Genomic DNA, 25,069 nt, shown 5'->3' on the forward strand with positions numbered 1-25,069 from the left:
TTCACACCTCTCAATGCTGACACCGGTTGCAGCAACGGATTTGAGACATTCGGGCAACGCTGAAGCTACTGAATCTAAAGTAGCTGAAAAATAGGCAACTGGCCTATGGACACCTCCATGGCTCTGAGTCAAGTTCTGATAATGCGCAACCTTCTCGATCACAACAGAACAGAAAAAAGGACTTGTTGTAGTCAGCCATTTCCAGAGCCGCAGCACGACACAGGCTCTCTCTCAACTCCAGGAATGCAATCAGACAATTGTGGTCCCATGGTACTGTATCACTCACATCCTTGTGCGTGAGCCTCTGCAAAGGCTTCGCCTTCAGTGAGAAATTGGGAATCCATTGGCGACAGTAGCCAACCATTCCCAAGATAATTCTGACTTTCTTCTGAGTAGTAGGCACCGTCATTTTCATGAATGCCTCAATTCGGTCTGGTGACACCTTTCTCTTGCCTTTCTCAATTCGATGACCCAAGTACTGAACCTCACTCAGACAGTACTGGAATTTGTTTGGGGACATGTTGTGTCCATTCTTTGCTAGATGGTTCAATAAGGCAATCGTATCAACCCTGCAAGCGTGCTCCATTTCGGGCGCAATGAGGAGATCGTCAATATACTGCACGAGAACAGAATTCTGTGGTAGTACGAGGCTCTAAAGATTCTTTTTCAAGATCTGCTTAAAGATCAATGGACTCTCTTTATACTCTTGAGGGATACGACACCATGTTGACATATGATCTTCCAGCCGGAAAGCAATTGAAAATTGTCTCTCCTCATGCAGTGGTATCGAAAAGAATGCTTGGCACAAGTCAATCACAGTGAACCACTCGGCTTCACATGGGATCTGGAATAGTATCACTGAGGAATTCAGTACCATTGGACAATTTGGAACCACAATCGTTTCTACCTTTCGCAAGTCTTGCAAGATTCTGAATTTCCCACTTGGTTTCTGTAATTCTATGATGGGTGAGTTGCATTGACTGCCCATAATCTCTTTCAGGATTCCCCGCAGAATCAGGGAATCGATTACATGTTTAATTCCTGTGATACTCTCAGGTGACAGGTTGTATTGGGGCGTTCTCTGGAACTCAACACTTTGCCTAATCTGGATCTTAACTGGCTCAACACCTTAAAGCAGCCCAATCTGTTCTGTGAAATCCCACTCATCTAAAGAAACAGAGTCCCACAGGTCAAGTGGATATTTTTCCACTGTTAACACAGGATACATTTCTATGCACAAATGCGGATCGGCAACCCTAGAAGGTGGCATCATCATCGTTGGTCTGTAATTCCACTTCCTTGGGCATGCAGTAGATGGTACAATTCAGCTTGCACAAAAGATCATGTCCTAACAAACAGACTGGACTTGAGTCACACACCACAAACTGGTGTCGATCTCGATAAGTTCCTATTCTCACAGTAATCGGCTTGGTTAATGGGTTAGTCATCTTTTTATTTGCCACTCCTACTACTTGGATTGATTGTCCTGAGAAGGGTAGGTTGGGAACTACTGAAGATCTCTCAGTAGAACGGGTATCACCAGTATCAACCAAAAAGATGGTGTTATGGCCGTCAACCTCTGCCTTTACAAATGGTCCCCTGTGGTCTACCTCTAAGACTGCCCCCAGAGTGCACTGTTCCTCTCCCCTCAGGCACCATCATTTCAATGGGTCTGAGCTGTATCATCTCAATTCTCAAAAAGGGGCATCGGCTGGTACATTCGATTTCCCTGCGGAATTCTTGGAGGTTGCGGAACTTGAACTTGCGGGCCCAATGTCCCCCCTTGCATGGACCTGGGTTTCGTCACAGTATTGACGACCTCAGATACCTGCACCATCTCTTCCTCTTGTTGTACCTGGTTGGCTGGATTCAATCTACACTAGCGCTTCCAATGTCCAATCTTGTGACAAAGGTGACACACAGAGTCCTTTTTCAGTGTGGCCACATCCATCCCTGCCTTGGGATCTACAGGTTTCTGTTTTCCTTGACCCTGCCCATTATGAGTCCCTCCTTGATTGTTTCCCTGTCTTCTCCCTAGTGTCCCTCCACTTGGCTGTGTCTGGATTTCCCTGTCAGCATTTTGAATTTAGACCAGCATTAGCTTATCCTTAAGCGTCCTATGTTTCGAGTCTACTTAGTAGTTGCAATATCTGGCGTACCGCAGTATTTCGTCCACTGACTTGTTCTGCCAGCAGATCAGGTGCTGCTGAATCATGAAACTAATTTCTGGTCTCAAGCCCAAGACGAACTTGGAAACAAACTGTCCCATGTCCTTGGGATCTAACGTGTCTAGTCCACTGTACTGCTTAAAGGCTTGTAAGAGTCTCTCATAGTACTCATTTACGGACTCTTTTGGTTCCTGGACAGTTCCAACTATCTTAAGCCAATCTATGTCTTGTGGTGAGATTTTTAATTTCAGCCATGTAAATACCTGCTCAAATTTTTTCATAACTATTGGCGAAGGACCATTGATAGCAAAATATCTGTCTGATTCAGAAGTTGTCCAATCAACTGCAACTTTACAAGCTGCCCACAAATTACTTGGTACAACAATATCAAATAAAATGTTCAGAGATTTTAACAAACCAGTCAACCTGCTTCTACCACTCAACAGGCTTCTCCCTTAACCAAGGAAATTAGTTCATAAACGCTGCCAAATCGCCCGTACTCCAAGGCACATACCCTCCATTTGATACCTCTTGTAAAGGATAATTCTCCACTCCTTTATCCCTCCTCCTGGAGGCGTGTCTCTTCTATGCTCTTTTTGGTGCTTTTCTTTTTGGACCATCTTTCCTCCCACTTATCAAGCATACTCCATGCACGTATCCCTACAATCAATTTTTGAATGTGAGTTTTCAACCCTATGACTCTCTTCTCTTCCAGTTCCTGATCACTGTACTGCAATCTGTGACTTCCCTGCAACATTTTCACCTCTTATCTTTTTGCCAAATCTGATAGTTTCTCATGTGCTGACCTTGCCTTACGAGTTACATCTTTCAATCAATCAATCACAGACATTTAAAGAGCGCACTACTCACCCGTAGGGTCTCAAGGCGCTTGGGGGGGGGGCGTGCCGTTACTGCTCGAACAGCCAGGTCTTGAGCTTCTTCCTGAAGGAGAGGTGGTCCTGGGTCCAGCGCAGGTCGGCCGGGAGGGAGTTCCAGGTCTTGGCGGCCAGGTAGGAGAAGGACCTTCCTCCTGTTGTCGCTCTTCGGATGCGTGGGACGGCGGCGAGGGCGTGGCTGGCTGATCGGAGGTGGCGTTTGGGAGCGTAGAAGTTGATTCGGTTGTTGAGGTAGCTCGGGCCTAGATCGTGTAGGGCTTTGTGTGCGTGGGTGAGGAGACGGAAGGTGATTCTTTTGTTGACGGGGAGCCAATGGAGGTCTCTCAGGTGTCCGGAGATGTGGCTGTTTCATGGGATGTCGAGGATGAGTCTGGCTGAGGCGTTCTGGATCCGCTGGAGTCTCTTCTGGAGCTTGGCGGTGGTTCCGGCGTAGAGGGCGTTGCCGTAGTCCAGTCGGCTGGTGACGAGGGCCTGGGTGACGGTCTTCCTGGTCTCTGTGGGGATCCACCAGAAGATCTTCCGTAGCATGCGCAGGATGTTGAAGCACGACGAGGAGACGGCGTTGACTTGTCTGGTCATGGAGAGGGAGGAGTCCAGGATGAAGCCCAGGTTGCGTGCGTGGTCTGTCGGTTTGGGTGCGGTGCCCAGGGCGGGGGGCCACCAGGAGTCGTCCCAGGCGGAGGGCGAGGAGCCCAGGATGAGGACCTCCGTCTTGTCTGAGTTCAGTTTCAGGCGGCTGGTCGTCATCCACTCGGCTACATCTTTCATCCCTTCGTGCAGGTTGGCTCTGGCGGCGGCGGGGTCGTTGGTCAGGGAGAGGATCAGCTGGGTGTCGTCGGCGTAGGAGATTATGTTGAGGTTGTGTTGGCGTGCGATGGCCGCGAGGGGGCTCATGTAGACGTTGAAGAGGGTGGGGCTCAGTGAGGATCCTTGAGGGACGCCGCAGATGACTTCGGTGGCCTCTGACTTGTACGGTGGTAGGTGGACTCTCTGTGTTCTTCCGTCGAGGAAGGAGATGATCCATTCCAGTGCCTTCTCCTGGATTCCGACGTTGCTGAGGCGCTGCACTAGGGTGCGGTGGCAGACAGTGTCGAATGCCGCGGAGAGGTCTAGGAGGATGAGGGCCGCTGTTTCCCCGTTGTCCATCAGGGCTCGGATGTCGTCGGTGGCGGCGATGAGGGCGGTCTCGGTGCTGTGGTTGGCTCGGAAGCCAGACTGTGAGGGGTCGAGGGATCCGTTCGTCTCGAGGAAGGCGGCCAGCTGTTTGTTGACGGTCTTCTCGATGACTTTGGCTGGGAACGGGAGGAGCGAGATGGGGCGGTAATTCTTGAGTTCGGTGGGGTCCGCTGTAGGTTTCTTGAGTAGAGCGCTGAGTTCGGCGTGCTTCCAGCTCTCGGGGAAGGTGGCGGTGTCGAAGGAGGTGTTGATAATGTCCCGTAGGTGGGGTGCGATGACAGCGTCGGCCTTGTTGAAGACGTGGTGAGGGCAGGGGTCGGTCGGGGATCCGGAGTGGACGGAGTTCATCATGCGGACGGTGTCTTCGGTGCTGATCTGAGTCCAGGCGCGGATGGTGGTGGTGGGCGGCGTTGCTGAGGTCGTGGCGTGCGTCGGTTGGATGCTGAAGCTGTTGTGTATGTCCGCGATCTTGTTGTGGAAGTAGGAGGCGAGGGAGTTGCAGAGGTCTTGCGATGGGGTGATGTCGTTGTTTCCGGCGTTGGGGTTGGAGAGCTCTTTCACGATGTTGAAGAGTTCCTTGCAGTTGTGTGCGTTGTTGTCCAGCCGGTCTTTGAATGCAGTTTTCTTGGCGGCGCGGATCAGTTGGTGGTGCTTCCGGGTGGCATGCTTGAGGGTGGTCAGGTTGTCCGGTGTTGGTTCCCTTCTCCAGACTTTCTCGAGGGCTCTGCAGTTCTTCTTGGAGCTCTTGAGTTCGTCGGTGAACCATGGGGCCTTCTTGCTGCCGGGTCTGCTGGGCGGGGTCCTCAGTGGGGCGAGTTCGTCCACGCATTTGCTGATCCACTTCGTGAGGTTGTCGGCGGCCTGGCTGGGGTTCGCTGAGCTGGCAGGGGGGTGCTGGCTCAGGGAAGCGGCGAGCTGGTCGGCTGTGATCTTTTGCTACAAAAAAGCAACTGTTCTGATTCATAAAGCTCAATTATTTCCAAAGGCGGGTTACCGCTAATTATCTCATCTACCTCAGCTTTTAACCTTATCACATCCAACATCTTTGCTCTGATTGCACCTTTAAGGGTTCCTCGACTTGATGCCCTACTCAACTCTCCATTCTCACTGCTCTGCTCTCCACATCTGTTCCCTTCCACTACATTCCCTAAGACTGGCCGGCTTTCTGAATTCCTCCGATCCCAATCTCCTGTATTCCTATGTTTAGGGTCTCTCACTGGTGGTTCCCATATCCTCAGATCAGATCTTGAATTGGCCATGGTCTCGGCGTTCTTGCATCTACCTGTCCCCTCAAGGAGTCGGCAGTGGCCGGCAATGGCGTACTTGATTCTACAGCTCTCAGAAGGTGAGTTATCTCACTCACTACACCATTCCTTCCAGAGCATGTCACCTTTTCTGGTACTGATCGCAATAGACTTCCATTTCCTGCCTGGTCTGGGTCATATACTGATACTAGGGGGCCAATGAGACCCGGCACTGTAAGAACATCCGGTAACCTTGCAGCAACTGTAACTCCATTAGCTTTGATACTTGCTGGTGTCTGTATTCCCATCACTTCTGTCCCTGTTGAGATTCTTCCCACTACTATCACACTAGGTTGAGTCTGCGGTCCTCCATTTCCTTCTGCCGGTACTGCCTTTGCCTCTACGGAATCTGGGTTATATGGAGGTGGTCTTTCTGATAGTAGTCTATCTATCAAGTTGTCATCGGTGACACTATCGTCCTCCCCACCACACTTTTTCTGGGTATCTCCTATTTTTACCATCAACGGGAAAAGCCTATCCCCTTCAATAGTTTCCATCCTCCAGCTCTTCTCCAATGCATCCCATTGTGCATCTTGAAACGCCCTGATCAACTTTTTCATCCTTTCCTGACTTCGGTCTCTTTTCCTATCATGTGCTGCTCTTATCCATGTATGTAGCACCTCAAATTGTGTTGGTCTGGGTAAAGGTCTCAATGAAGACATCACTGTTTTCAATTGCTATAACACTTCCAACCTGAAAATGCAAAAACGCGGAAAATTCAATTCTCCCTTTCCATCTGTCATTTTATGCCAATTTTCAAGCCAAATTATAGTATACAATCCCTCAATGGTAGCCATGTAATGGGCTGGGGTATCCTCGGGTGGAGCTTCTTCTCCTCCTTGAGTAACCACTCATCTATCTCCTTCACACATATCTCATAAAACCTTAAAACATTTCATGGTAAAATCAACCTTTTCTCTTCAAATGTTTTCGCTCCACTTCCTGATGACAATCCACCAATACCAGCGCGGTTTCACACCAACCGACCTATCGCAGCGTGGCACTCTCTGACGTCACTCTTCCTCCTCATGCAGCAGTTCCCCTCATTTACAATTTGCACACTCATGCATCTCTCTCACACAATGAAATAACTGTTTGTCCACCAACCGACCCAACAGTCACTTCTCTGACTGTCTGTCCACGAAACGACTGGACAGTCATGTAATTGTCAACCTCAACTCTGGCAACCGTCTGTCCACGAACGACCAGACATCTGCCTCAGACTTTCTGCCCATGAACGGCCAGACAGTCAAGTACTTAATCGATAGGATCCAATCACTCAATGTTCCACATGCAGTAACTCACGACCTGCATTTCAGGCCTACACAAATCAGCTAACATAAGAAATATGAATAGGCCTTCTCTTAGCATGAAAGAGCAACTACTCCATCCAGGCCTTTACATCAATAAAACACACATTTAAAACGTTGCATCTGCAAGCACTACATTTCATCACGTTTAAGGCATGATTAATCATTTCTATATGTGCAGACTTTGTGGTGCATGTCTAAATCTAATACATTACATTACACATGAGCTACTTGTTAAACATTCATAATGAACATCGAAAATTACACGGTTCCCTCTAAATGCCACTGTACATTTTGTGAATGGCACGGCCTATTCTTACACTTCATTTACCCTTGATCATTACAACACAATTTGCTAACTAAAATTAACACACATAAGAATATATGCGGGCACGGACTATCCGTGAATATGATGTACCCCTACACATGTCAGAATCTCTCTGCACTCTATCAATATCAGTACCATAAAGTATAAACATTGATACTTGCCATTAATCTTGTAACTCCGTCATTGGCAAGTCTCTGCCCCATAATTCCTCTGAAAGTTTGAAGCCTCCATCCACGTGTTCAGTATTAACCAGTATCAAGTTGTGACTTACTTACTCCTTGGTACTGTTTGAGACAATTTTTCATCCAAGTCATTTGTGGTGTATTCCCTGACATATGTTACCTGAAACCAGTTTTTCAGTTGATAATATTTGAACCTCCCAAGTGTCCCACCAGTAGACTTGTCTAAGGCATACCAAGGTAAAAGCTTCCCCTCCTGCACCAGCTGTCCCAATCTATATATTCCAGCTGGTTTTATGGGGTTAGCCAGTTTAGTTTCCATACACTCTGGAGTGCCTGTCAAATCCCAAATAGAGGTATGATCCCTATAGCAAAGTAGGTCTGTTGCTTTCCTCATCTGAACCCATAATAACGCTGCTTCATGCAGTACTTTCAGCCTTACTTTTTTAAAGAATCTTTTGTTACCAAACTTAAAGAGGGAATGTGGATTTCCCAATCTAATGATTTTCGACTTTCCTGAAAATAATAATTAAATCTCAGAAGAGTCTAATGTACTACATAAAATTCTACGATTTTTTTGTTGGAAAGCCCATGCATAATTGTGAAAGTCAGGCAGAGATAAACACCCCTTCCTGCATAGTTTTTTCCTTGATATCCTAACTCCTTTTGAGGTAGAAATAAAGCTCGGAATTTTGTCCTTTGTTTATTTATCTACTCTTTTTTAAAGGCCAGGAGTATGGCATTGATAAGAAAGGTAACTCTTGGGAAAACAGACATCTTTATCAAATTCTGTTCTGCCCAATAGAGTTAATGACAAATGTAACCAGCTCCTTAACTGTTTGCTGGACTCTATGAATGCTATTTTAAAACTAATTTCCGCTGTTTTGTCTAGATCCTTTATTATCCTAATCCGAGATATCATATCTCTTTCCTGTTTTGCTGAATTTTGCTTGGGTTATTCCAAACCATAATATCTGTTTTTTCTGGAAATCAAAGATGGATCGCACACCGCTAGCCTCTCCTCCGGATCGCCCCTAAGCACTCTGGTATGTGAAGTGCGTGTGGTTTGAAGAGTTGAAACAAAGTTCGTAAGTGGTTCACCAAAGTTGGTGCAAGTAAGTACTTGTTGTTCCCAAGATCTCTAGACCCGAGACATGGCCCGGGTTTCGGGATAGTTTCCCTTATCAGTAGAGAAAGTATTTGGGGTGGATGAGAAGGCCGCCAAGTAACCGTAACAGGCCTCGATGCCTCTCCGGCGCGCAGGTGCGTCTCTAAAAGCTCGTCAGCTTTGGGGCTCATGGGAGCCCTATAACAGAAATCAAATATGGATCGCACACCGCTAGCCTCTCCTCCAGAGTGCCCCTAAGCACTCTGGTATGTGAAGTGCGTGTGGTTTGAAGAGTTGAAACAAAGTTCGTAAGTGGTTCACCAAAGTTGGTGCAAGTAAGTACTTGTTGTTCCCAAGATCTCTAGACCCGAGACATGGCCCGGATTTCGGGATAGTTTCCCTCATCAGTAGAGAAAGTATTTGGGGTGGATGAGAAGGCCGCAAAGTAACCGTCACAGGCCTCGATGTCTCTCCGGCGCGCAGGTGCGTCTCCAAAAGCTCGTCAGCTTGGGGGCTCATGGGAGCCCTATAACAGAAATCAAAGATGGAGCGCACACCGCTAGCCTCTCCTCCGGATCGCCCCATAAGCGCTCTGGTATGTGAAGTGCGTGTGGTTTGAAGAGTTGAAACAAAGTTCGTAAGTGGTTCACCAAAGTTGGTGCAAGTAAGTACTTGTTGTTCCCAAGATCTCTAGACCCGAGACATGGCCCGGGTTTCGGGATAGTTTCCCTCAACAGTAGAGAAAGTATTTGGGGTGGATGAGAAGGCCGCCAAGTAACCGTCACAGGCCTCGATGCCTCTCCGGCGCGCAGGTGCATCTCCAAAAGCTCGTCAGCTTGGGGGCTCATGGGAGCCCTATAACAGAAATCAAAGATGGATCGCACACCGCTAGCCTCTTCTCCGAATCGCCCCTAAGCACTCTGGTATGTGAAGTGCGTGTGGTTTGAAGAGTTGAAACAAAGTTCGTAAGTGGTTCACCAAAGTTGGTGCTAGTAAGTACTTGTTGTTCCCAAGATCTCTAGACCCGAGACATGGCCCGGGTTTCGGGATAGTTTCCCTCATCAGTAGAGAAAGTATTTGGGGTGGATGAGAAGGCCGCCAAGTAACCGTCACAGGCCTCGATGCCTCTCCGGCGTGCAGGTGCGTCTCCAAAAGCTCGTCATCTTGGGGGCTCATGGGAGCCCTATACAGAAATCAAAGATGGATCGCACACCGCTGGCCTCTCCTCCGGATCGCCCCTAAGCACTCTGGTATGTGAAGTGCGTGTGGTTTGAAGAGTTGAAACAAAGTTCGTAAGTGGTTCACCAAAGTTGGTGCAAGTAAGTACTTGTTGTTCCCAAGATCTCTGGCCCTGAGACATGGCCCGGGTTTCGGGATAGTTTCCCTCATCAGTAGAGAAAGTATTTGGGGTGGATGAGAAGGCCGCCAAGTAACCGTCACAGGACTCAATGCCTCTCCGGCGCGCAGGTGATTCTCCAAAAGCTCGTCAGCTTGGGGGCTCATGGGAGCCTTATAACAGAAATCAAAGATGGATCGCACACCGCTAGCCTCTCCTCCGGATCGCCCGAAGCACTCTGGTATGTGAAGTGCGTGTGGTTTGAAGAGTTGAAACAAAGTTCGTAAGTGGTTCACCAAAGTTGGTGCAAGTAAGTACTTGTTGTTCCCAAGATCTCTAGACCCGAGACATGGCCCGGGTTTCGGGATAGTTTCCCTCATCAGTAGAGAAAGTATTTGGGGTGGATGAGAAGGCTGCCAAGTAACCGTCACAGGCCTCGATGCCTCTCCGGCGCGCAGGTGCGTCTCCAAAAGCTCCTGCGAAGCCTGTTAGGCAACGAGGCCTGTGACGGTTACTTGGCGGCCTTCTTCTCCACCCCAGATACGTTCTCTACTGATGAGGGAAGATATCCCGAAACCCGGGCCATGTCTCGGGTCTAGAGATTCTTGGGAACAACAAGTACATACTTGCACCTACTCAGGTGAACCACTCACAAACTTTACAGTCATTCTTCGAACTTTACGTACTTCATGTACCAGAGTGCCTAGGGGCGATCCGGAGGAGGGGCTAGCGGTGTGCGATCCATTGCGGTGGTTTCATCTGTTTTTTCGGGGTTTACCAAGAATCTTGATACGCTCCCAAAATCTTGTGTCAATTTATCTATAACCGGTAGTGCCTTTTCTAGATCAGTTATGTATACCATAGGATCATCAGCATAGAGAGCCGAGGTTTTTCCTATCCGTTATATCTTAAAGGGCAAATCCCTGACTCCTTCCTTAATTTGCTTGCATGAGGTTCTATATGGAAACTGAAAAACAATAGGGAGAGTGGCAGCCTTGCATTGTACCTCTTGTAATTGTAAAGTCTGATATTAGACAGCAGTTCAGGAGAATTTTAGCAGTGGGAACTTTTATTATTTGCTGAATTGTCCCACAAAAGCTCCCCTCAGGTTATTTTGATGCAACACTGTGCTCAGTTAATTTAAATTTACCCAATCACATGCTTTAGTGGAGTCCTCTGTTAGTACTGCCAACCAGCACACAACTCAATAGCATCCTCAACACCTCCATCTCCACAACAACCTTCCAGGACAGATGGAAGCACACAGATGTCACCCTCCTAAAAAAAGTTTGTCCAACCTCCCTGCTCGCCTACCTGGCCAAAGTTCTCAAGAAAGCCATCAACCAGCAGCTCATCGAATTCCTGGAACCAAACCACCTACTGGACTTCTCTCAACAGGATTTTGTGACAACTACAGCACTGATATCCTGCTGATTGCCACCAGAGATGACGTCAGAACACTCCTCGTCCATGGAGAAACTGTAGCCCTGACCCTCCATGACCTTTCTGCGGCGTTCAATACAGTCTCCCACAATCCCCTCATCAACAGACTCTACAACATAGGCATACAACAAGACACCCTCAAGTGAATTGCCTTCTTCTTTACAGGATGCACACGGAGCATCCGACTGCCTCCCTTCACCTCCGCACCCAAAGATATCATATGTGGCATGCTCCAAGCATCACCCCTTAGTCCCACCCTGTACATCGTGTACTTGACACCCCTTGCAGATCTCATCATATCCCATAGACTCAACATATTCTCCAACGTAGACAACATTGTACTGATCCTCTCACTCACTGATGACCCCTCCAATGCAAAAACCAACTTCTGCAATGCTATGACCAACTTAGCCAAATGGATGAGACACAACTGCCTTCAACTCAACTCTGACAAAACTGAAGTACTGATCGTCTGGTAGAACACCTCTGCATGGAATGACAGCTGGTGGCCTGTAAAACACGGACCCACACCGACCGACCATACATGCAACCTCAACATCGTCCTCTGTGTCAATTGACCATGAAACAACCTGTCAATGAAGTCACCTCCTCCTGCTTCGACACACTTCGCATGCTCCGCAGAATCTTCAGATGGATTCAAATCAACACCAGAAAGACCATCACTCAATCCTTCTTGATCAGCCACCTCAACTATGGCAATGCCCTCTTTGCCGGCATCCCCACCCAGCTCCTCACAAGAATCAAGACCATAACGCTGCGAAGCCAGGTTTATTTTGGACCTCCCCAAACAAACTCACATGAGAACTCCACTGGCTCCTCATCCAGAGAAGATGCCAGTTCAAGATACCCAGGCACACCTACAAAGCTCTCCACAATCTAGGGCCTGACTACATTAACCATCGACTGAACTTCCACCAACCCCCTAGACATTTGCACTTCTCTTCTCTCGCCCTCGAACACACACCCCATATCCGTTGCAGTGGTGGCTACTCCTTCTCCTATATCCCTGTCAAGACCTGAAACAACCTTTACCCTCAGCTCCATACAGCTCCTTGCTGGCAGACTTCAGAAAGGGACTCAAGATCTGGCTCGTCGATGAAGATACAGTGCCCAGATATCCCTTGGAGTGACAATGTTGCACTTTACAAATTCTGTTTGATTGAGTGATGGAAGAATAAATGTAGAATCTTTCTACAACCCCTGGGTTATTTCATAGAGATATCTTCCTGCCATAAATCCCTTTTGATCTATGTGTATTAAACATCCTACTACATTGCTTATGTCTCTTAGCTAATATTATAGCAACTAATTTATCATCATTATTCAGCAAGGATATTGGTCTATACGACTCTCAGCTTGTCAGGTTCTTTTTTGGTTAGATGACTAAAGTAATTGTTGCTTCCTTCCAAGAAGGAGGTAGTTTGAGACCAATAATAAAAATCTCTCTAAATAATCTGGTTAAGACAGGGATGATTGTTTCCTCAGTACCTTATACTACTCATTAGATAGCCATCTGGGCCACTCTGCTTTCCCTTTTTTACAACCTTTAACATCCTGCAAGACTTCACAGTGTTTAATCTTCCTATGAAAATATGTGTCCAACCATTCAATAACCCTGCTTTCCATCATGTCTAGATCTTCAGTATATACTTCTCTAAAAAGTCTCTATATCCCGACAAGATTCCTTGGTAATAACTTGCCACTGCTCTCTCAATATTTAAAGTGTGCCAATGCGCTAGCCTCCCAACTCTTTCTTAGTCTCTCATCCATTAATCTTGCAAATGTATTTTTGCCTCCTGAAGGTCAGAAGCTAACACTTGATCATTTATGGTATTCTGTGCAAACAATTGTTCTTCTAGCTGTTTCATGCCCTCCTCCAGATGCCCGCACTCTTTCCTATATGTGCTGTTTCCATGCCACACACTGCTATATTTTCCCAAATATATACCTTAAAAGTATCACAGCCCATATTCTAGGGTGCTGATCCTTTCATAAATAAAAAAAATCCTCAGCAGCCACTCTTAAAACCTCAACTACCTCTTGGTTGTAAAGTCTTAAGTAATTAAAAGTAGTGTATGGTCTAAGGTCCACCATTTCGGCTCAGATTTATGAGACTGTTTTAAATAAAATAAAATTATTAAAGACTTATAGAGTGCAACAGCTACTCAGAAGAGTGTCTTGGCACTGAAAGAAAGAAAGTCTGATCCACAAAGAAGATTGAGAACTAAAAAGCTGAACTGAAAAGCCAGGTCTTGAGGAGTCTCTTCAAAGTCATAATACCACTAGAGGCTTGACTGGGAGGGCATTTAACTCCCTGGCAGCCAGATAGGAAAAATAACTACCACCCCACTTTTTCCATCTAAAACGTGGAGTGGCTACCAATAGGGCATTGGATGAATGCAAACCGTGAACTGGTTGGTAAGGAATGACTCTGATGCCCAACTCCTGAGGGCCTTTGACATAAAAAACTGTGTGTGCTAGAACTAGACTTTTAAATCTCACCCGCTCTTGTATGGGAAACCAGTGCAGTGCCTTTAATCCTGGTTGAATAAGGGCTATCCTGGGCAGACATAATAGAAGTCAGGCAGCAGCATCCTTCACCAGTTGTAGATTCTTCAAAAGGTAAGCAGGAAGGCCCCAGTATCATGAATTAGCGTAATCCAGCCGTGATGTAATCAAGGTGTGGATCAACATCATCGGCTGCTGAGAGGGAAGGAGACAGAAGAAATGTTTTCAACATTTTCAGCAAGCCAAAACAGGTGCCTACCAGACCTGCTACCTGAGGGTCAAAAGAAGCCACTGTATTAAAGTTGAGCCCCAGGTTGCGAGCAATAATAGTGGAGGGAGGATGCAGGGGACTCTCCTTAGGCCAAAAGTTGTTTTCCCTACTGGCCGGTGGGCACCCCAAAGGGCAGAATTTCAGTCGTATTGGTGTCACATTGGAGACCACTGTTGCTCATCCACCAAAATACAGAAGACAGACCGGCCTGGAAGTTACACAGTGCTTTTGCCAAAAGTAAACTGCAACTTTGTATCGTCTGCATGACATATAGTCTGTACTATGAAAGATTCAACGAGGGTAGCCAAAGGGATTATGTACACCTTCAATAGTGTATGTCCAAAAGCAGACTTCTAAGGGGCCCCATAGTGAAGTTGTTTAGGATCAGAGGAGAAAGGGGCCAACCAAACTGACTGAGACGTATTGGTTGGAAAAGAATGTAGCCAGGCCATTGCCGAGCCACAGACCCCAATGGCTTCTAAGCGCTGTAACGGTGTCTCATGTGGAACTGTATCAAAGGTAGCGGATGGATCAAGGAAGACCAGAGCTACCCGTTTCCTCGGATCCATCGCTAGCCTAATTGTATCTGAGACTTCCAGCAGTGTAGTTTCCATGATAAAACCCGGGCGGAAGCCAGATTGCTTTGGATATAGAAGAGTATTCTGTTTGCGGAAAGCAGAAAATTGTTTATTTAACAGCTTTCAGCTACTGGTCACTGTGACCAGGCTGATAGACTGATGTATGAGCTGATTTAACACCAGGTTAATAGCCGCATGGTTGGTGGTAAGAATAGGTAGGGGGTAAGGATCACCTGGAGATCCTGATTTACAAGCCCATGAGGCATGAACGGATTCCTCCAGTGAAATCGAGGCAAATTACTGTAACCTTTGTCTGCAGGCGGATATTCTTTCAGCCTGTGCTGTCAAGGTGACCTTTGTTCTTGGTCGCGCCAAGTACCTAAGATGTTTGGCAATAACAATGGCTTAAACATTTGTATCAAAAAAGTCTGACAATTGTGAACAAAACCCTGGAGAAGGAGTTAAAGGCTGAAGCAGCGCTTAAGGGTGTGTGAACTTTTTTACAATTTTGAAAATATCTCCTGACTTGTCAATCTGACAGGAAAAAAACTCAGACTGGGCGTTCTTGATTGTGTGATGGTAAATGTTTAAGGCCTGCTATAGAGTACTTTATCATTAGAAAGGTAGTGACTCCGCCAAACTCTTTCTGATTGTTTGCTTTTAGTGCTTCACCAAACCAGGGTGCTGACTGCCTTGTTCTATGGGAATTGGCATCTTTATACTTAATTGGTGCAGCATGGTTGGCCAATTCTGTGAGCCAGGAAACAACTAACCTATAATCAACCCCGACATTACTGGAGTGTATTTCCTCAAGGCAAGACTAAACTCCATGGAGGAGGCTGTGGCCCAACTGTGAAAAGGGATGTAGGAACGTCCCCTATGATTGCTTGGGCCACGATCCAGTGTCCATTGGAACTGGAAAAGCGCTTGGTCTGACCAGCTCAGAGAACTGACATCAAGGACTGCGACCTTTTTATTTATTTATTTATTTATTTTTTTGCATCTCAGGAAAGCATAAAATACAGTAAGCCAAAAACAATCAATAGATATCGTAGCAAATTATACATATAATACAGGGTACAGGAAAACCCACCTATTCTATTGTTCAATGAGCGGGCTCCACACTTGTATGCCCCTTTCTTTGCCCTATGGCCTTTACATTTTTACAGCCCCATCTCAAAATTAAATACATAGAACAGTTTAGCTTACCAAGCTTGATTTGAAGGGGGATCCACATCCTTCCATTTTGTTGCAATCAATATGCAGAGTATTGCAGTTACCATAAAACAAAAACAAACATGAGTTGGTTCCAGCTGTAAAGTAATATCAAATTTGGAGATAATGAGACTGGCCGTGAAATATTTTTAAGTAAAAAAGATTCAAACCCCTGTTTTAATTAGTTAAGTTTAATGCATTCAAAGAACATGTGCACCATATCTGCAGGACCTTTTACGCACCTTGGACAGTGGTAATTCTCCCGTTTCCCCCAGGCAAATAGTTTTGCCAGTGTAAAATATAAGCTGAAAACTGTTTTAAAATGGTGTGCTTTTAAATTAGCTTATAAAAACACAGTTTTAGACAACCAAAGTGATCTACTTAGGTCGACATCCGAGTTCCCCAGTTTGTCTGCTCATATGGTTTTGATTCTAGGTATGTCATCCACGTTGGCCACAAGCATGATAGAATATATGTCCTCAATAGACGACTGTTTAAAACCAGATGCTCTAACAGCTGTATTCTGCTCTTGTTTATAACCTGTGGAACTAAGGGTCTGATTGTCTCCCTTATTTAGATATATTTAAAAAGGGAACTAGATTCCACCCCCTATCACTCTTGAAGTTCTGTAAATGAGATAACCCCATTCATATCGAGCATGTTACCTATACTAATAATTACTGCCTGTTCCCATCTTTTTCCCATTGCATCATATAATGGAGCGGGAAAACTTGATGACCGCCACAAAGATATGTATCTTTGTAACTTTGGAATTTCTAAGCGTTTGCACACTCTGTGCCAAACGTTCCAGGCCGCTCTAAGAGGCTTAAACCGAGTTGTTTTTAAAGTAACTCCCCTCCAGCAGTCTCAAAAAGATCCCAGGTGCTGCACCACCAATAGCCAATTCGAAAATAGATGGAGGGGTTTCCTCCTGTCCTTGCAGGGTTGGTTCTACCTTGCACTTAAACAATATGCCCATTTACTGCAGCATTATGGCCCAATAATAGTATAGAAGGTTAGGGACTGCAAGCCCCCCTATCTTTGCGGTAATGTCATATATGTCATGGATCTCCTGATCTTTCTATAATTCCATATAAATTGTGAAAACATCCCATTTATATTCTTTAAAAAAGTATTTGCTGGTTCCAGTGGGATACATCGGAGTAAGTAAAAAACCTTGGGGAACATCGTCATTTTTATTACTTTGCTTCTTTCTATAATAGATAGGTGTAAATTATCTATTCTCCTTAAATCTCGACCTATCTTCTCTATAAGAGGTGCTGCATTAATATCCCCGATGGAGTCGACCTCAGCCGAAATAGCTATCCCAAGGTAGGTAGCTGTCTCAGTTTTGCGTGGATCCTGGCAGGCGGTATTTTTAGTACACACAGTCCTGCTCTTGTCTGTTTTCAAGCCATACTCAGACTCCCAGCCAAATTCTAAGGCCAGCACCTCAATCCTTGCTAATGCCTCTGTTCGGTCAGGGGTGATAACAGCTATATCGTCAGCATACGCTAACACCTTAATTTTAAAACCCCTGACCACAAAAGGTCTGATATCTTGAGCTTGTATGATTGCATTTATTAGGGGGTCAATATATAATGCAAAGAGGATAGGGGAGCAAGGGCAGCCCTGTCTTGTTCCACAGGCTATCAGAATCTTTTCTGTTACCCTACCAATCAATTGAATCCTTGCAATAGATTGTATATACATAGCTTTTATAGCTGTTAATATGCGTGGACCAAAACCCTTATTTTGAAGATTGTCCCAAAGATATGCCCATTCAACCTGATCGAAAGCTTTTTGTGCGTCAAGCAGTATAAGGGACATCTTCTCCCCTAAAGCTTCCACTATATCGAACAATGATATTGCCCGACAAATGTGATCTGTGATCCATCTCTCTGGTATAAAGCCATGCTGCCACAGACTTACCAAAGAGGTAATAATTCTAGCCAGTCTACACGTGATAATTTTAGACTATAGCTTTCTGTCGGCATTTATCAGGGTTATCGGTCTATATGAGGACGGGTCGTCTGTCATTTTCTCTTTCTTTAAAAAGAGGACAATATTAGTCTCTTGCCAAGACTGAGGCAGGACTTCCCTCTGCTGAACCACGATCAATAAATACAAAAGAGGGGGGGCAAGCTCTGTCTGTAAAACCTTATAGGTTTCCATAGGGATACCGTCCGGACCTGCTGCCTTTCCTGAAGCCATCCCTTGAAGAACATCTATAACTTCCCCTATTTTCATGTCTTCCTCTAGTTCCTGTATGATAAAGGGGGAGTTTGCCCCAGTTTCCAGCTGTGTCGTGGACGATAAGACTAATCGATACAGCTCCCTGTAGAAATCTGCAAAGATTTCACGAGCTTCTTGAGGTTCCAGAGCCACGATCCCATTCTTCACTCTGAGCCTCACAATATTATTTGCTGCTGCTCTTTGTCTAAGATGCAGTGCCAGATGTCTTCCTGTGGCCTCGCTGTACACGTAGTTATCTCTAGCGTAAGTATGATACATTTCGGCCAAATTAACTTTAGCCTTAAAACTTAAGACTTCAAGTCCTAATTGGGTTATTCGCTCCTCTTGTTTTTGCGCGATTGCTGCTGTATGCTCTTCCTCAGATTTTGACAGTACGTCCATTAATTGCTGCATTTCTAACCTCTGCTGCCTCCTACGGCAACCTACAAAACTAATGATCTCTCCCCTTAACCCAGCCTTAAAAGCATCCCATAACATTTCGCTCAACGTGCTATACCTATTCAATTTGAAGTACTGACAGGTCCACCCCTGTTATGTTCTGTAAACCCTTTGTTAACCAACAGTTTCCTATCGAATGTCCATTTAGTGGTTAGCCGATTGACTCCCTATATCAGTATTTCCAACATTAATGCATTGTGATCCGACACAACTTTAGGTAATTTCCTGATATTAGTGCCCTCTATAAGAGAGGCGAGAATAAAAAAATAGTCCAATCTAACATATTTTTTATGGGGGCAGGAATAATATGTATAACCTGCATCCCCAGGCTTTCGACGAGACCAAATATCATCTAGCTCATGACTTGCCACCATAGCTTCTAGTCCCTTAAAACCCTGTGGCTTCCGTCCTTGATATTTCTTGTAAATGGCTTATCTACATCCAAATGGATATTAAAACCTCCCCAGATGATGAGGGGGGACGGCCAAGACGCTAGTTCTAGCTCAAGGTCTTTCAGTAAGTCTGGGTCATTAAAATTAGACCCATATATCGTACAGAGTGTTAGTCCCCTTGCTATTGAAGCCATAGCCCACCGACCTCATTTATCAGATAGTGTGCGTTCGACTTGTACCATTCAATTGGAAACATGAATTGAGACCCCTCTAGTCGAGGTGGTCTGAGATGAACAGATCACCTGCGTGTGTCCCTGAATCAGATTAAGCCCTCTTTTGTGCCATGGAATGTATGTTTAGTATTGGCAAATTATATCTGCCCCCATAGTTCCTAATATCTGATTTGTCCTATCTCTCTTTCCCCTGTAATTCAGGCCCCCGATATTTATAGAGCAAATAGACAGTCTCCCCATCCCAAAGGTTCTTGGAGCACCCAACTTGATTGTTGTACCATTTCCTCCTAGTCCTTCCTGTCTTACTTATTAAGTTACTCTGACTTATTGCTTTCCTGAGTTTTCTCCCCCTTCTCCCCAAAACCCCCCAAGCTCCCCTCCCCACTCCCACTTGAGCATGCCCAGTCCCACCAATCCCCTACCTCCCACCCCAAACTGTGAAGCAACAGACCTGTCTCGGTTTGTGTTGGATGAGAGGTGGTTCTCCCTAACGATGCCATATTCTTTCAGTATTGGTGACTTTGTTTTCTCACTTCCCTCTGTGTAAAGCTGTTTAACCCTCCCTTTTTTCTTCTCCACCATCCACCCTTTCTCCCTCTCCCTCCCTTCCCCTCTCCCTTCCTTCCCCTTAAGAGTAAACAGACCAAAAAGCAAAACAAAAGAGAAGACACCATTCCTCTTCCCCCTCTCCCCGCTCCTCTCCTCTCCCCCTCTCCTACTTCTCACCTCTCACCTCTCACCTCTCACCTCTCACCTCTTCCCTCTTCCCTCTTCCCTCTTCCCTCCAATAAAATCTAGACCTTCACACCCCCTGTACTCCCCTTTCACTCTGGTGACCTTTTGTTACGCCCAATAGGATACATAATACTTCCGAAAAGTAGAGAGAGCGAGAATGTAAGAGAATGTAAGAGGATATAAGAGAGGAGGCAACCTAATATAATTTAAAAAAGAGAGAAAAGGAAAGAGCCATCCAAACCAGTCCTGGAAGCCTAATATAGTTGAGTCCCCCAGCCTCCAAAAAAGCGGAAGGATACAAGCGTTCATTCCGAACGTTTTGGCGCCAGGTCATCATAGAGTTAAAGTCAAAGTCAAACGTCTCGGAGTCAAACCCATCCTGCATTTAGGAACTCTTTGGCTTTGATTTCTGAAGTGAAAAATCTAGTACGCTCGTTCCAGATGACTTTCAGCTGTGCTGGATTTAGGATTTAGGAGGAAGGCTTGAGCCCTTTCTCCTGAAAGAGTTTGATCATTTGGCACAGGCGCCAGCGGCGCTCGACTGTAAAATTACAGAAATCCGGTCTTGTAAAATATGAGAATCCCTCCGCAGCACATTGGGTTTCTGGGCTAGATATGCCTAACACCATTTCTCTCAGTAAAAAATTTCCAAAATATACCAGAAACCCCTGGGGCTTGGCGTTAGAGCAAACTGGCTGACAGATTGTAAGCAGGACTCGATGTGCCCTTTGAATTTTATATGACCAGCCCCAGCCCTCAATTTCAGGAAATTATTTTTGCAAAAGTTGTACCATGTACATTTGTGGGTCGGACCCCTCTTTCCCTTCAGGGATTCCCAGAAAACATAAATTATTTAGTCTCTGACAATTTTCACTTTCCTCTAGTTTCCATTGCATATCTACTGATTGGTTTTCATGGCTTTCCACCTGACCCTTGGAGCCTGTAATGTCCATTTCAAGGGAGGCTGTTCTAGTCTCCAAATCAGACATCCGATCACTAATGCTATTACAGGTTTTAGCTATTTTCCTAACTGCTCCCTGTAATTTACGCGCTGCTGCCTGTGATCGCCTACTTTTTTGTAGAGTTTCCTCTCAATGCACCACTACGCTTTGCAAAATGGTTTCCAGTGAAGGAGTTATTGAGGGTTGGTCGTCACCTGCTGTTTTAGTGGTGCTCCCAAGCAGTTGACCTCCCATAGAGTAGTCCCACTTCAGTTCTCTCTGCTTTTGTTTATTTATCCTTCCCACTCTTGAGTTCTTCCTGGCTGTAGTGATTGCCTCTATGCCACAGGTATCGGGTATCAAGGAAGGCGACCTAGGTATTCAAAAAGATAGTATCTAGAGTGTTACCTGCAATGTGAGTAGGCTGCATCACGAACTGCACCATATCCCAAGAAACCATAGAGTCCTGAAGAAATTGCCCATGCAGGTCGGAGGGTCTGTGTTCATGGATATCAAGGTCGCCAAGCACCATAAAATGTGAATATGTCAATAAGAACTTCGAAAAAATGTGGTACACAGAAGATATAAGCCCCTGCAAGACCAGGGGAACGATAAATTAGCACACCAGCCAGAGATTTATATGCAGACAGTTTGTTGCAGAAACCCATGGACTCAGCCCCTAAAAGCTCCTTGATGTCAAAAGTAACGCAACTGAGCGACTGCCTAAATATAATTGTGATACCGCCCTCCTTCTTCCCTGCGTCTGCTGCTAAGCGCTCTGAGACATCCATGTTTCAGTTAGAAAGAATACATCACCCTTATCTTCACATAGAATATCATAAATATGTAACGCATTTTTGTGGATAGAGCGAATATTGCATAGTAAGGCCCGCGTGTCAAGAGGGCCCCCGCCTGAGAGACATAATCTGCGAGCCAGTATAGGAAATAATACCCAAACAGCCAGCATGGCTTTTGCTATGCACGGGCTGACCACGGAGAGGTGCAGATGGGCTTGCCTTAGGCATGCCAGCAGTTCCTCCGTACACCAGCTCACTTTACATGGAGTGTCAACATTGAAGTTTGCAAGGCACTAGACTGCAAATAACCCAAAATGACAACCGGCGCGGTATACAATAGAAAAACAGCATCCCCACCACCCACCTCACTAAAAGTACAAAAGGGTTTCTTCCCAAGCCAAATGGGAACCAGAAAAAACAACTAATTCCCAGGATTCTGGACAGCAGGGTTCCGAGTGCTAATGGGAAGACCTACATAGTGCAACACATAAACAATAAAAACGTTTGATTCAGCTAAAACATACACCTCAACACATTACAACTCAAATAGAACCCAGCAGCGAAGATAGAGACAAAGCATCTCAAAGAATAAAAGGAAATCAGTACTTACAATATAGCTGAGTGATTAAATAGGTGTGCGGGCAAGAGAGTAAGATTGCAGACTTCCTCTAATAACAATTGGTCAACTAAAATACTAAATTCTTGAGGCATGTTCATACTTTTTATTTTGAAAGGTATATTCTCTCTTTTTTCCCACTCTCCTTCCCCAGATGTCACACAGTTATAACTGCATCTTTGGGGCATGTACTGTTTCTGTTCTGGAAGACTTATTTAAAAGCTTATCCAGACATTTTTAGGTCTCGCACCTGCGAACCGATCGCGAAGTGATCGTCGCTGCAAGACTCTATTGTAATCATTTGTGCTTACAAGGAGTCAAGGGAGACAGGAGACAAGTGATGTGCACGCGCAACCTTGCGGAATCGGATCAGGTCGCGCGCACGTTCACAATCTCCTTTCTCCCTTGGCTCCTTGTAAGCAGACAAGCACGCACACACCCACACACAGAGAGAACCTCCCCCCCAACCCCCTGCCGCGCGCACACACACGCATGCACACACACATACATACAGAACCCCCCCCCCCTCAGTTGGTAACTACACAATCAACTACCAGCTTCGTCTGCAACTCCAACTCCGATTGGCTGAGATCAGCTGCCTGGTTGGCTCGTGCAGGCTCTCATGACACCGTCCCCAGGCACAAACTTGCTTCTACACATATCCCGTAACCTGCGCCAACCAGTCCGACAAGGCAAAAGGGCACGGCTGGCGGCTTTTGTGTCGTCACCGAGCGTGCGCGGCCCTGGCAGAATTGGAACGGATGGCTTTGGGTGAGGTGCGCGCTCGCAACGACGTGTTACGTCAGAGGGTTGGGCTGGAGTCGTGTCTGGACTCTGTGTTGGAGGTTGACGGGGGCGAGCATGTGGGCTGATGCACAGGGTAAGTGCTCATTTCTTTTGGTGTACATTAACAGAGAGAGCATGAGTTTTCAAAGCTGTCTTCCTCGTGTGCTTCTCTACCCCTGCATGCTGCGGTCTGTCTCCATATGCTTCTCCCGTCCACTTCCCTGTTGTGCTTACCTGTGTGCTCTCCGTACTGCATCCGCCCAGCCCTCCACCATAATGCTTCCAAGTCCCCCTGCCGTTCCAGGTTTGCTTCTGCATCCCCCACCCTCCCCTTCTTTACTCTATGCAGCATTCCCCAACCCTACCCGCATTGCTTCCGTGCCCCCGTTCCCCTCTCCCATGCTGTTTCTATGATCTTGCTATTGTTAGGCCCCCTGTTATTTCCCTTCTGCTGCATGCTTTTCTATGTCTTGTTTCATTTTTAATTACCAATCCGACTCAGATCAGCAACTAAAAACAAAAAACTGCTTCAGGTTCATGTACGGTGCGCACACCTAGGAAAATAACACTGGCGGCTGCGTACATTTTTTTTGTTTTACTTTAGCCATGCTGCACAGCATAAGAGTACGTTTTTTAAGATCAACATACTCTAAACGTTCAAAGGTAGATCTTTCCAAAGGAGATGACACAAAAGGTAGATTAAAAGAGAACACCAACAACCTAGCGACACGGCGGGCAAAAGAAACCCTTTAAAAATATGAAGAATATAATCTCACAATCTTCCACTCCGATCTAAGATTTCCTGAAAGCCGTACTGGCAGCAAACCAAAGCTCATGAGTACAAAACTTTTATGCCTATTTGAAATCTTTCTTTGAAGGAAAGACCAGATAGGAACGTAATCACTACTCAAACGATCAAATACCCTTAGAACCAAGCCAATCTTCAAAAGAATTCTAATTGTGAAAGTGAACTTTCAAATTTGATTGTCTCCTGGAAACTAATGCTGATAAACCTAACTCTCAACATAACCTGGTCATCTGCAAGCTGAGCCACTTAACTTGCAGCCTTTCAAGCACTTTGTACAGTGCTGTAAACAATCAAGTGCATACTTCATTAAAAATAATTATCCGCTATCTGTTCGTACTCAACTAAAACACCATAATGTGCTGCAGGAACAGGCACAGTTTGGGGAGCAGGGCCACAGCAATGAAATATATACGGTTTGAGTCCAAGGATGCCACTTTTTAATGACCTCAAACACGGGTTGGCTCTGGTGCCTCAGAATAGGAGCATGTTAGGTATGTGTTTTTGGGGACTTTTCTTTAACGCAGTAAAAATATTTTGATCAAAGGAGTTAATGGCATTAACAAAGAGAATAAACCAATATTTCGTTTTTATGGCATTTACAGAAGATTGCCTTGACTGGGGTTTGAGTCCAGCACACTTGTGTCTCTGGACAGGATAAACTCATGTTAAGATAGGGTTACTAAGTTTTCCTGCTATGTCACTGAAAACCACTACAAATTATCCCGGCATAGCCAATAGGTCTTGCTTTTAGGACCTTATATGTATTTAGTTATGCAGCACAATATCCTTCTTTTACTTTATGGTTGCCGTTTGAGAACATTAAGGGATACACATTAGTACCTTCTGAGTAGATGGTGCACAGTGTGGACAAAGGAATGCGCATTTCCCGGCCGCTTTTCATTATTCATTATTCTGCCCTCTGTTAGACTCGTTTTTCCCTTGTTTTTCTGCCCTTCTGCCCTCTGTTAAACTCGTTTTTTGTGCCTTTCTGCCCCGTTAGACTCGTTTTTTGTGCCCTTCTGCCCTCTGTTAGACTCGTTTTTCCCTTGTTTTTCTGCCCTTCTGTCCCCTGTTAGACTAATTTTTTGTGCCCTTCTGCCGTCTGTTATACTTGCTCTTCCCTTGTTTTTCTGCTCTTCTGCCCTCTGTTAGACTCGTTTTTTTGTGCCCTTCTGCCCTCTGTTAGACTCGTTTTCCCCTTGTTTTTCTGCCCTTCTGCCCTCTGT

Source organism: Lissotriton helveticus, chromosome 3_1 (assembly GCF_964261635.1).
Source record: "Lissotriton helveticus chromosome 3_1, aLisHel1.1, whole genome shotgun sequence".
In the NCBI taxonomy this organism is placed as follows: domain Eukaryota; kingdom Metazoa; phylum Chordata; class Amphibia; order Caudata; family Salamandridae; genus Lissotriton; species Lissotriton helveticus.